At 47.9% G+C, this 12,793-nt stretch overlaps 1 protein-coding gene across 1 annotated transcript in view; it reads left to right on the top strand.

Moving 5' to 3' along the window:
* LOC134572450 (sperm acrosome membrane-associated protein 4-like) overlaps positions 1-12,793 on the top strand; it is a 715,452-nt gene that overhangs the window by 398,557 nt on the left and 304,102 nt on the right. The gene's annotated exons all lie outside the window — the stretch shown is intronic.

Genomic DNA, 12,793 nt, shown 5'->3' on the forward strand with positions numbered 1-12,793 from the left:
TTCATAATGGAAGCCATACAATTGATTTTAACCAGTAATTATTTCTGGTACGATGACACTTTTTATTTACAGGCATGTGGGACGGTAATGGGCACCAGGTTCGCACCCAGCTATGCCAATCTTTTTATGGTAGATTGGGAACGTCATCATTTACAACTTAATCATGGCTGTGTGGAGGGCCTGGTGACCTATCACCATCACATAGATGACCTGTTTTTTATCTGGAAAGGCACAGAGGACACTTTACATAGTTTTTAAATCAACCCAACAACAATAAGTCCTATACTTGCACAATAATGAAGGAATTATGTATAATAAGCTGCTACAACATATGCATGGATTCTTCACTTACATCACATAAGGAATATACCAGAAAATCATACAATGGGTAAACAAATTAAAAAATAACAACACCAGTATGTCAGTGGAACGCTTAACGGTTATTGTATAGTGTGTGAATTCACTTACCCTTTATATAAACTGCACTATACAAATATGATTCACTCAAAAAGAAAACAAGATAAAAAATATAATGCAACACTGCAGTGGAATATTGTTTAGAATATAGTGAAATATCTTCTGAATTGGCCCAATCACATAACATTCAACTGAATAACGAGTGGCTCAGGTCTGTTGCACAAGTATGTCCTAAGGGTAACACTCTCCCACTTCTTAAGGAGCTTGAATGGGTATATCTCAAGGAAATACAATCAAACATAAAATACCAATGGTGCAATATTAACCACCCTTTGGTGAGATGGTAGGTGTATGTAATAAAGCTCACCCCTGTAAAAAACCTTACAACCATCTCTGAGATTAAATGCAAGATACCAAGATAGGGTGGTACTCCCCCTTTAAGAGGACCAGGCAGATGAAAGGTAGAAAATTATTATATCCATTTATTCAAACCAGCAAACAAAACAAGCAAATGTTCTCAACCTATGGAGTGTATTCATGCAATCTGTACCGGTGTCTGCACTACAGACAAGAGCCAATCTTTATTGGGCATTTTTTGTTATGTGAGTCTGTTCAAAACACGGCCTGCGAACCTGCCTGTGGGTTTTGGCGGAACAACCTCCCGCAAGCTCTAAGGGCCCATTGGGTGGCACATGCACTTTAAGCCATCCGATGGCCATCTTTGAAAAATCTGTAAATTAGGTATAGTTGTGTGTATATGTCTGTGTGTATTTGTTATCTGTGTGTATGTGTTATCTATGTATAATATGGTATTTGTGTTTATATATGTTAACTGTGTGTGTATCTGTATGTGTTATCTACATTCAAACACACAAAACATGCTTACATTTGCCACCAGTTATTTTTTTTCTATTGCATTTAGAAATATTTATTCATAAAAAAAAATGTAATGCTCTTTATTAACAAATAATATAAGGTGTGTAATGAATTTATAGCTTTGCATGAAGCCCTCTGATAAATCTTGTTTTTTAAATTTGGCCCTCGGATTACCTAACGTTGGACAGCCCTGTTCAAAACAATAGTCTAGAGCAGTGATGGCAAACCTTTTTGAGCCCGAGTGCCCAAACCGCAATACATGCCAACTTTTTTTTCCTTAAAGTGCCAACACGGCAATTAAACCTCAATACTGAGATTTAAGTTTAGAAAAAACAACTCGTACTGTTGTCCAAACTAATTTACAACTTTTGTTTTAAAAGAACACAACAGCAGAGAGTTCAATAATACAAATTTTAAATAATGATATAAATAGATAAAATTAAGCTTATATTTATTAGTATCTCCCACAAATGCAATACATACACACAGAGACTGCTGAATACATACACACAGTCTGCTGAATATACACACACAAGACTGCTGAATACAGAGACTGCTGAATACACACACACACAGTCTGCCGAATACACATACAGACAGACTGCTGAATACACATACAGACAGACTGCTGAGTACACACACAGACTGCTGAATACATACACACAGACTGCTGAATATACACACACACAGTCTGCTGAATACACATACAGACAGACTGCTGAGTACACACACACAGACTGCTGAATACATACACACAGACTGCTGAATACATACACACAGACTGCTGAATACATACACACAGTCCGCTGAATACACACACATACAGTCTGCTGAGTACACACACACAGACTGCTGAATACACACACACAGACTGCTGAATACACACACACACACACACACACACAGACTGCTGAATACACACACACACACAGACTGCTGAATACACACAAAACACTGCTGAATACACGCACACACACAGACTGCGGAATACACGCACACACACAGACTGCTGAATACACACACATGCTGCATTGAGGGGTGTAGTTTACGGGGCATTGAGGGGTGCTGTGGGTGTGCTGTGTGTGGGGTGCTGTGTGTGTCTGAGGGTTTCTGTGTGTGCGAGGGGTGTTGTGTGTGTGTGTGTGTGTGTGTATGAGGGGTGCTATGTGTGTGAGAGGTGTGTATGAGGGGTGGTGTGTGTGTGTGTGAGGGGTGGTGTGTGTGTGTGTGTGTGTGTGTATGAGTGGTGGTGTGTGTGTGTGTGTGAGGGGTGGTGTGTGTGTGGGGGTGGTGTGTGTGTGTATGAGTGGTGGTGTGTGTGTGTGTGTGTGTGAGGGGTGCTGTGTGTGTGAGGGGTGGTGTTTGTGTGAGGGGTGCTGTGTGTATGAGTGGTGGTGTGTGTGTGTGTGTATGAGGAGTGGTGTGTGTGTGTGAGGGGTGGTGTGTGTGTGAGGGGTGGTGTGTGTATGAGTGGTGTGTGTGTGTGTGTGTGTGTGTGTGTGAGGGGTGGTGTGTGTGTGAGGGGTGGTGTGTGTGTGTGTGAGGGGTGGTGTCTGTATGAGTGGTGGTGTGTGTATGAGTGGTGGTGTGTGTGTGTGTGTGAGGGGTGCTGTGTGTGTGAGGGGTGCTGTGTGTATGAGTGGTGGTGTGTGTGTGTGTATGAGGGGTGGTGTGTGTGTGTGTGTGAGGGGTGGTGTGTGTGAGGGGTGCTGTGTGTATGAGTGGTGGTGTGTGTGTGTATGAGGGGTGGTGTGTGTGATAGGTGGTGTGTGTGTGTGTGTGTGTGAGACAGGGGTGCTGTGCTGTGTGGGGGGTAGGGGTACTGTGTGGGGGGGTAGGGGTACTGTGTGGGGGGTAGGGGTACTGTGTGTGGGGGGTAGGGGTACTCTGTGGGGGGTAGGGGTACTGTGTGTGGGGGGGTGTAGGGGTACTCTGTGGGGTGTAGGGGTGCTGTGTGGGGGGTAGGGGTACTCTGTGGGGGGTAGGGGTACTGTGTGGGGGGTAGGGGTACTGTGCGTGGGGGGTAGGGGTACTGTGTGGGGGGTAGGGGTACTGTGTGTGGGGGGGTAGGGGTACTCTGTGGGGGTAGGGGTGCTGTGTGGGGGGTAGGGGTACTCTGTGGGGGGGTAGGGGTACTGTGTGTGGGGGGTAGGGGTACTCTGTGGGGGGTAGGGGTGCTGTGTGGGGGGTAGGGGTACTGTGTGGGGGGGTAGGGGTACTGTGTGTGTGGGGGGTAGGGGTACTCTGTGGGGGGGTAGGGGTGCTGTGTGGGGGGTAGGGGTACTGTGTGGGGGGTAGGGGTACTGTGTGTAGGGGGTAGGGTTACTCTGTGGGGGGTAGGGGTGCTGTGTGGGGCTAGGGGTACTGTGTGTGTGTGGGGGGTAGGGGTACTCTGGGGGGGTAGGGGTACTGTGTGGGGGTAGGGGTACTGTGTGGGGGGGTAGGGGTACTGTGTGTGTGGGGGGTAGGGGTACTCTGTGGGGGGTAGGGGTACTCTGTGGGGGGGTAGGGGGGCTGTGTGGGGGGTAGGGGTACTCTGTGGGGGGGTAGGGGTACTGTGTGTGTGGGGGGTAGGGGTACTCTGTGGGGGGTAGGGGTACTCTGTGGGGGGGTAGGGGGGCTGTGTGGGGGGTAGGGGTACTCTGTGGGGGGGTAGGGGTACTGTGTGTGTGGGGGGTAGGGGTACTCTGTGGGGGGGGGTAGGGGTGCTGTGTGGGGGGGTAGGGCTAAAGGTGCTTTAATAAAAAATGAAAAAAAGTATTTTAAATCAGTCCCCCCCTTCCTCCTTCTTACCTCTAATGAAGGAAGGGGGGGACACAGCCATCCCTGGTGGTCCGGTGGTGGCAAGCAGTCTTCCGGGTCGGGAGGCAGGGAGAGGGATCTTTGTAGCAGCTCCCCTGTCCTCCTGCGCGATGCTGTGTGGAGTGTTGCCATGGTAACGCGCGGCAACACTCCACACAGCTTGCTCACGGGAGGACAGGGGAGCTGCATCACAGATCCCTCCCCTGCCTCCCGACCCGGAAGCAGAGTAGGCGCCTGCCGTTTCGGGCAGGCAGGTGCATTGGCGGATCAAGGGGGGGGGGGCAACGGGGCAATTGCCCCCCCCCGAGATTCTCCCCTGCCGGCTAGTGCAGGGCTGGCATTGCCCAAGCGCCGGCCCTGCAATGTGCCTGCGGACCGGGGAGGGAGATCAGTGATCTCCCTCCCCGGTCCGCAGGTACATTACTGACAGCCGACCGGAAGGGGAGGGAGAGAGGACCCGGGAGCTGTTACCAGCAGCTCCTCCGGGTCCTCCTCTCGCGAGATTTGGAGCGTTGCCGCGGTTACCACGGCAACGCTCCAAATCTCGCGAGAGTGAACTCTAGCCCTGGAGCGCGGGCTAGAGTTCACTGGAACCACTGGACCACCAGGGATTCCCCACTGGGACCACCAGGGATCCATAAATATCCCCCCTCCTCCTCAATAAAGGTAAGAAGGGAGGGGGGACATAAATATATTTTATTAAATACATTTTTTTTTTTAATGAAAAAGCCTCCCTTCCCTCCTCCCCTTCCCCCATACACACTGCCCCACATACACTGCCCCCATACACACACTGCCCCCATACACACACTACACACACTGACCCCATACACACACTACACACACTGACCCCATACACACACTGACCCCATACACACACTACACACACTGACCCCTTACACACACTACACACACTGACCCCATACACACACTGACCCCATACACACACTACACACACTGACCCCATACACACACTGACCCCATACACACACTACACACACTGACCCCATACACACACTACACATACTGACCCCATACACACACTACACACACTGACCCCATACACACTACACACACTGACCCCATACACACACTGACCCCATACACACACTACACACACTGACCCCATACACACACTACACACACTGACCCCATACACACACTGACCCCATACACACACTGACCCCATACACACACTACACACACTGACCCCATACACACACTGACCCCATACACACACTGACCCCATACACACACTGACCCCATACACACACTGACCCCATACACACACTACACACACTGACCCCATACACACACTGACCCCACACACACACTGACCCCACACACACTGACCCCATACACACACTGACCCCACACACACAAACACTGCCCCATACACACAAACACTGCCCCCATACACACAAACACTGCCCCCGTACACACAAACACTGCCCCCGTACACACAAACACTGCCCCCGTACACACAAACACTGCCCCCATACACACAAACACTGCCCCCATACACACAAACACTGCCCCCATACACACAAACACTGCCCCCATATACACACTGTCCCCATATACACACTGTCCCCATGTACACACTGTCCCCATATAAACACTGTCCCCATATAAACACTGTCCCCATACACACACTGTCCCCATACACACACTGTCCCCATACACACACTGCCCCATACACACACTGACCCCATACACACACTGACCCACAAACACTGCCCCACATACAAACACTACACACACTGCCCCCACATACAAACACTGCCCCCCATACAAACACTGCCCCCCATACACACACTGCCCACAAACACTGTCCCCATACAACACTGTCCCCATACAACACTGTCCCCATACAACACTGTCCCACAAACACTGTCCCCATACACACTGCCCCATACACATACTGCCCCGCACACACTGCACACCTATACACACACAGTGCCCTACACACACTGCTGCCCCCCCATACACACATTGCCCCAAACACATACACACAGTGCCCCCCATACACACACTGCCCCACACAGACATACAGTGCCCCCATACACACACTGCCACCCTTACGCACTCACACTCACTTCACCGCTCACACACACTGCACCTTTCACACACACTTCACTCCTAACACACACCACTTCTCCTATGCCCTATATCCCAGCAGACCCCAGGTAAGTTGTCAAACTGTTCTTAAACGGTATGACTACTTACTCTGGGGTGGGATCCTGGCACTACTGGCACCATAACTACTACACTGAGCTGTAGTGGTTATTGTGCTAGGATTATTTTTTTTAAATAATCTACAAGTGCCCCTCCCGAGATCAGGCTCTGGATCCGCCACTGGGCAGGTGCCTACTCTGCGTTATGGCGAACCTATGGCCGCGTGCCCACAGAAAGGGCCCGGCGTGCCACAGGTTCGCCATCACTGGTATAGAGCAATATTGCACTATATATTTTGCTTGTTTTTCTTTTTTAACAAACCATATTTTTATAGTGCAGTTTATTTAACGTGTGAGTGATTTCATCCAATATTCATTAAGAATTCCACTTATATACCGGTGTTGGCTTTTTATCATCTGGTCACACAGAATATGATTTTTTTTTTTGTATATTCATTAAGAAATAAACACAAACTTCAAAAAAAAAATCCAATAATATTAACTCTTTCTTGCAATTATTGAAACCACTGTCCCCACATCGGTACATGTTTTGGTAACTTTTCTGGCATTATTCCTAAAAATTCTAGATTAATTCTGATGGTTCTAGCTGCTGTCACAGAGGGTTAATCAAATTTTGTTAGAATTTCTGTCTAATTTTGGAATACAGGAGTTTTCGAAATGACCTAGAATAAACAAATTCAGAATGAATGAATCAGAAAACTTCCGGGTCCATTAGTTTTCATAAGGATTGTAAATGATAAATTATAAAGCAAAGGAATTAGCAAAATTAAGAAAAAAAGTTTATATTCCTTAAAGTTGATCTTTCAGCTGTTTAGTAGATAAATCCCTAATTTGGTACCCTTATGGGGGATTGCCTGCTTAAGGATACACAATTAGGGTGTGTGCTGTATAGTAGTGCACATACACTGCCATTTATCCATACATGCACACAGACATATACACAATTATACAGCCATGTATGAACCTACCCATACACGCACACTGTCACATACAGTTATTTGCCCATACATGCACACAGTCACATACACTGTCATTTGCCCACTGTGCCCCTTAACCAACTAGAAGGACACCAGTCCAAATTAGTCCTAACATTTGAGAAGGGTGGCAATGACAAATCCATTACCCCTATTGTCATTTAAAGTTGGAGATTTTGTTTTGGGTGGACAGTAGCTCCATCCCTTAATATCCCCAATTTGAAGCCAGTGTGGGGAGGGGGGTAAACAATAACATGTTTTTTTTTTTTTACATATTCCTCATCTGCGATCCATGGCCATTATTAGTGATTGGGCAGTACTAGCTGCCAGTTGCTTGTTCTTATTTGCAGTAAGCGGCCTCTGACTGCTCACTGTTTAGTAGAAAAGCTCCATTTGTGGAAGGTGGGGGCATAAGGATGGCTTAAAACCTTCCTTGTACTAATATGGGTGTCATATTGATCCCCACAGTTTTTATTTTTATTTTTACTTCTAAATGTGGTGGCTGACAAGCAAGTGCTGGTCAGCTGCCACATGATAAATCTTTGAGCCACCAAGGTTTTTGTTTTTTTTTGACTAGTGACCCACTGACTGCTAGGTGTTGCCAGGAGCAAATAGATGGGATTTTTAACTCTGAATCATGAAACAATCAAAACAGTTCATATGTTGACCATTTGGTTTGCTTTGTGATGTGTACATGAGGCTTTTCAGAATTCGGAATTTATGATGAATCACCGGATCTCCCATGTAACGGATCGCCTGGCACCCCGACTTGGTACCTCCGTTAATGGATGCTCCTAGTGCTTCCTGAGGACTCCAAGCACTCTGGCAGACACCACAATCACCGAATCCGAGAAACCTTTAAATTCTCCCAAGCGTATGAATGCTGTAGACCATTGAATAGGAACCATACGAATAGGCTTGTACTCCTAGCAGTCAACTGGTACAGCATACAATAAATCCTTCCCCCAATAATGAGACGACACATCACTTTGAGGGTAAAACAGGAACACTGGACTGGCACATCCAGCCTGGCTTTTATTTCCAACTCACACATACAGGCCACACCCAGGGGGAGGCATAAAAGAACCAATGACATAGATGTTACCTCCCACACATCCCCTCCCCTTAGTGTGACACATAATCCCATTATGCCTACAGTGTAAAATATACTTTTACACAACTTTCATAACTTTAAAACCATACATCACATTCACATAAAAATACATATCCACAATCAATCCATTCAGGGGAACAACATATTAAAAAATGGCATGAATCCGACCAGGGGTTTAAAAGTTACTAAAAGTATCTTTTGGGCCCTGGCTTGCAGCATGGCACAATCTGGCCCAAACAGAAGTAAAACATCCCCCACAATGCATCCCGGCTTCCTCCCTTCTGCCCTGGAGATAATTGGAGAAGTAATCCAATTATCTAGGACTAGAGTCAGACTCCATTAACCACATGGTTGCAAAAAGACAGTAAAAGACATAAAATTACATACTGATACATTTACCACATAAAACACACATTTCTACATATCCCCAGTTTAACTGAACACATAAATACCTACATAATATTTAAGACAGTATTACTGTGATATGTTACAAAGTCTTAAAGGGACATTAGTCCCAAAAGTCCCAATATGTCCATCGCTGATTTTAAAGGGCCAGTAGCAGCAATATAAATTATTACATGCCCAAATATAGTGTTTATAGAGCAATATGTCCATGGGCCGTAGTCGCAGGGCAGGAGGCTAGCAGCCAGGCCTCTCCAGTTCACAGTGGCGAAGCTGGTTTCGCCACATTTCTCCCCTTTGCCAATTAGACTAACAGGGTACCTGACTTTCTGCCGGTCAGTGCCCTGGTTAGTCCAGCAACCCACCCACGAAACAGAAATAACAGAGCAGCCCACCCACACTAACCGGTTACTACATCTGGGTGAGGAAGGATTTTGTCCAAGTTCTGGTGTTTCACCACTGCTGGGTGGGAGACGGGTAGGCTGCCTTGGTGGGTTGCTGAGGGGGCAGAGACCAGCGGTACTCTGTCCTGTTGCCAGCACTACCACGGGAGTAGTCTGGTGGGCGCCTGGTTGCTGGAGACTGGCTGTCTCCCCTTTAGGTGCACAGCTCGACTGCCGGAGGGGGAGACCGACTGTCTCCCCTTTGGATCCATCACACTGAGGCTGGGGAACAGGACCGACCGTCCCTATCCCTTGTGCTGTAAGTGCAGAGACTACGGTCCCATCTGCACAGTTGTGGAGCTTAACATCTCCCCTTGGTGGGTTAGGTTGCCGTGGGAGAGAGGGTGTAACAAGTTCCTCTCTCTGGATGGCAAACTGCCGCTGTGGAGAAAGGATGGCACCTTCTGCTCCCTGGGGTACACACTGCCGCTGGGGAGGAAGGATTGCACCTTCTGCTCCCTGAGGTACACACTGCCGCTGGGGAGGGAGGACGCTGCTCTCCTCTCCCTTCACCTCACACTGCCTTCCTGGCACATCACTTTGTTGCTGGGGGGCAGGAACAACAACCTCTGCCCCCTGTAACTCAGCCTGCCGCTGGGGAGGATGGACGACACCATCAGCTCCCGGAGACACACACTGCCGCTGGGGAGGAAGGACTGCACCTTCTGCTCCCTGGGGCACACACTGCCGCTGGGGAGGGAGGACGCTGCTCTCCTCTCCCTTCCCTTCACACTGCCTTCTTGGCATATCACTTTTCTGCTGGGGGGCAGGAAAAACAACCTCTGCCCCCTGTAACTCAGCCTGCCGCTGGGGAGGAAGGACGACACCTTCATCTCCCTGGGACACACACTGCCGCTGGGGAGGAAGGACGGCACCTTCAGCTCCCTGAGATACAATCTGCCGCTGGGGAGGAAGGACGACACCTTTAGCTCCCTGGGACTTACTCTGCCGCTGGGGAGGATGGACGACACCATCAGCTCCCTGGGTTACACACTGCCGCTGGGGATCTGGGCCGACTGCCCAGCATCCCTGTAGGGCCGGTAGAGAGACCTCGGTCCCATCTCCACCTGCCTGTTGTGGTTCCTCACAGGACCAATCTATGAGGACCCCTACTTCGGGTTCTTCCTGCCGCCTCGGGGGGGGGGGGCGGCTAACCTCCTCGGATGCGGCCTCTACTCTGCTGCTGTACCACTCTTCCTGCTCATCATACTCTTCGTCCATCTTTGAGTTTTTCTCAGCCATGACCTGGTTCCAGATCCCCTGGAATGTGTCCATGGATATATAACCCCCATACTGGGCCACTTGCTGCCTCACCTTGGCCATAAAATCATCTTCAGCGTCAGAGCCTTCCATACTTGTCTGCTCCAAGTCGCTGGATACCTCTGCTGCCAGGGGCGCTGCACGAATGCTAACGTTGCCCTCAATTTGTAACTCCAAGGAATTGGTGTTCTGTAGCTGTCCTTCTGGCTGTGGGAACAATCCCGCAGCTTGTTGGTTCCTCTGCGTCGTTCGCAGCATGAGGTACGCCTGTACATCGTTGTAGACCCGGTCTGCCATCCGCTCCGCTCGGGCTGGTGAGAATAGAGCCATCCTGCTCCTATATTCCCTGGCAAACTCGGATTCCTCCTTCTCCCTCGGAGGTGCTGCAGCAGCTGCGACTCTGTCTCCTTCCATTTTCCTGATTTCCTTTGTAGATAGGGTCGCTGTACGGATACTAGCGTTGCCCTCAATTTGTAATCCAGAAATGGTGTTGTCTGTAGCTGTCCCTCTGGTTGTAGGAACGATCCCGCCGCTTGCCACCAATGTAACGGATCGTTTCACTTACAAGAGGATAAAACCCAGTTTAGGCGATAATCCCCTTTCCAGATGCACTGGCAGCTACTGCAAACACCACTCTCCCGACTGGAGACACATGAACACTGGATCCGAGAAACCTTTAAATTCTCCCAAGCGTATGAATGCTGTAGACCATTGAATAGGAACCATACGAATAGGCTTGTACTCCTAGCAGTCAATTGGTACAGCATACAATAAATCCTTCCCCCAATAATGAGACGACACATCACTTTGAGGGTAAAACAGGAACACTGGACTGGCACATCCAGCCTGGCTTTTATTTCCAACTCACACATACAGGCCACACCCAGGGGGAGGCATAAAAGAACCAATGACATAGATGTTACCTCCCACACATCCCCTCCCCTTAGTGTGACACATAATCCCATTATGCCTACAGTGTAAAATATACTTTTACACAACTTTCATAACTTTAAAACCATACATCACATTCACATAAAAATACATATCCACAATCAATCCATTCAGGGGAACAACATATTAAAAAATGGCATGAATCCGACCAGGGGTTTAAAAGTTACTAAAAGTATCTTTTGGGCCCTGGCTTGCAGCATGGCACAATCTGGCCCAAACAGAAGTAAAACATCCCCCACAATGCATCCCGGCTTCCTCCCTTCTGCCCTGGAGATAATTGGAGAAGTAATCCAATTATCTAGGACTAGAGTCAGACTCCATTAACCACATGGTTGCAAAAAGACAGTAAAAGACATAAAATTACATACTGATACATTTACCACATAAAACACACATTTCTACATATCCCCAGTTTAACTGAACACATAAATACCTACATAATATTTAAGACAGTATTACTGTGATATGTTACAAAGTCTTAAAGGGACATTAGTCCCAAAAGTCCCAATATGTCCATCGCTGATTTTAAAGGGCCAGTAGCAGCAATATAAATTATTACATGCCCAAATATAGTGTTTATAGAGCAATATGTCCATGGGCCGTAGTCGCAGGGCAGGAGGCTAGCAGCCAGGCCTCTCCAGTTCACAGTGGCGAAGCTGGTTTCGCCACATCCCAAAATTCTGATGAATCGCCCTTCTTCTGTAAACCAAATACGCGAGTCTACCAGGTATCGTGGCAGATTTGTGTCTCGTGCTGTGACTAGGGACAGAGAGCTAGTGGCATGGCTCGAGGTAGAACTGGAGGAAAGTGAATATATATTCAGGGTTTATCTCTTGAGTTCATGGAGTGTTTTGTACCGTTTTTTAGTAGTGAGAGAGCAAAGTCATCGTTGTTGGTATAGTATAGAGGAGGTTGTTTTGTTTTTAGGCTGTCAGGTTGTGAAAGACAGACTGGTATAATAATAATAATAATAATAATAAAAATTATGTCAAGGTTATTATTGATATCCTTTTCTACACTGAAGTTATGAATAATATTTTGGTAGATCATCCTTATGAAAATAAACACCATGCCTTTGCCCAAAATTCAGATGGGCTCTTATTTATGTTAAACATACCTATTAAGGCTCTGGGGAGTCAGCACAGCTAAACGTACAAGGGCACCTGTATGAGTGTGGGGATGGTGCTAGTGATGGGCTGTATGTGTTTAGGGGAGTGGTACTGTATTTGTAGGGGGGCAAGGATCATCTTACCTCAGTGCCTTTTGGGATTCTGGCCAGCAAACAACTTCCCTCCCACCCACCATAATTTTATGTTTTGTTCTATCAAAGCTAGTGGGGAGTGTGTCCTTGCCAAC

This window comes from Pelobates fuscus, chromosome 9 (genome assembly GCF_036172605.1).
Source record: "Pelobates fuscus isolate aPelFus1 chromosome 9, aPelFus1.pri, whole genome shotgun sequence".
Taxonomy (NCBI): domain Eukaryota; kingdom Metazoa; phylum Chordata; class Amphibia; order Anura; family Pelobatidae; genus Pelobates; species Pelobates fuscus.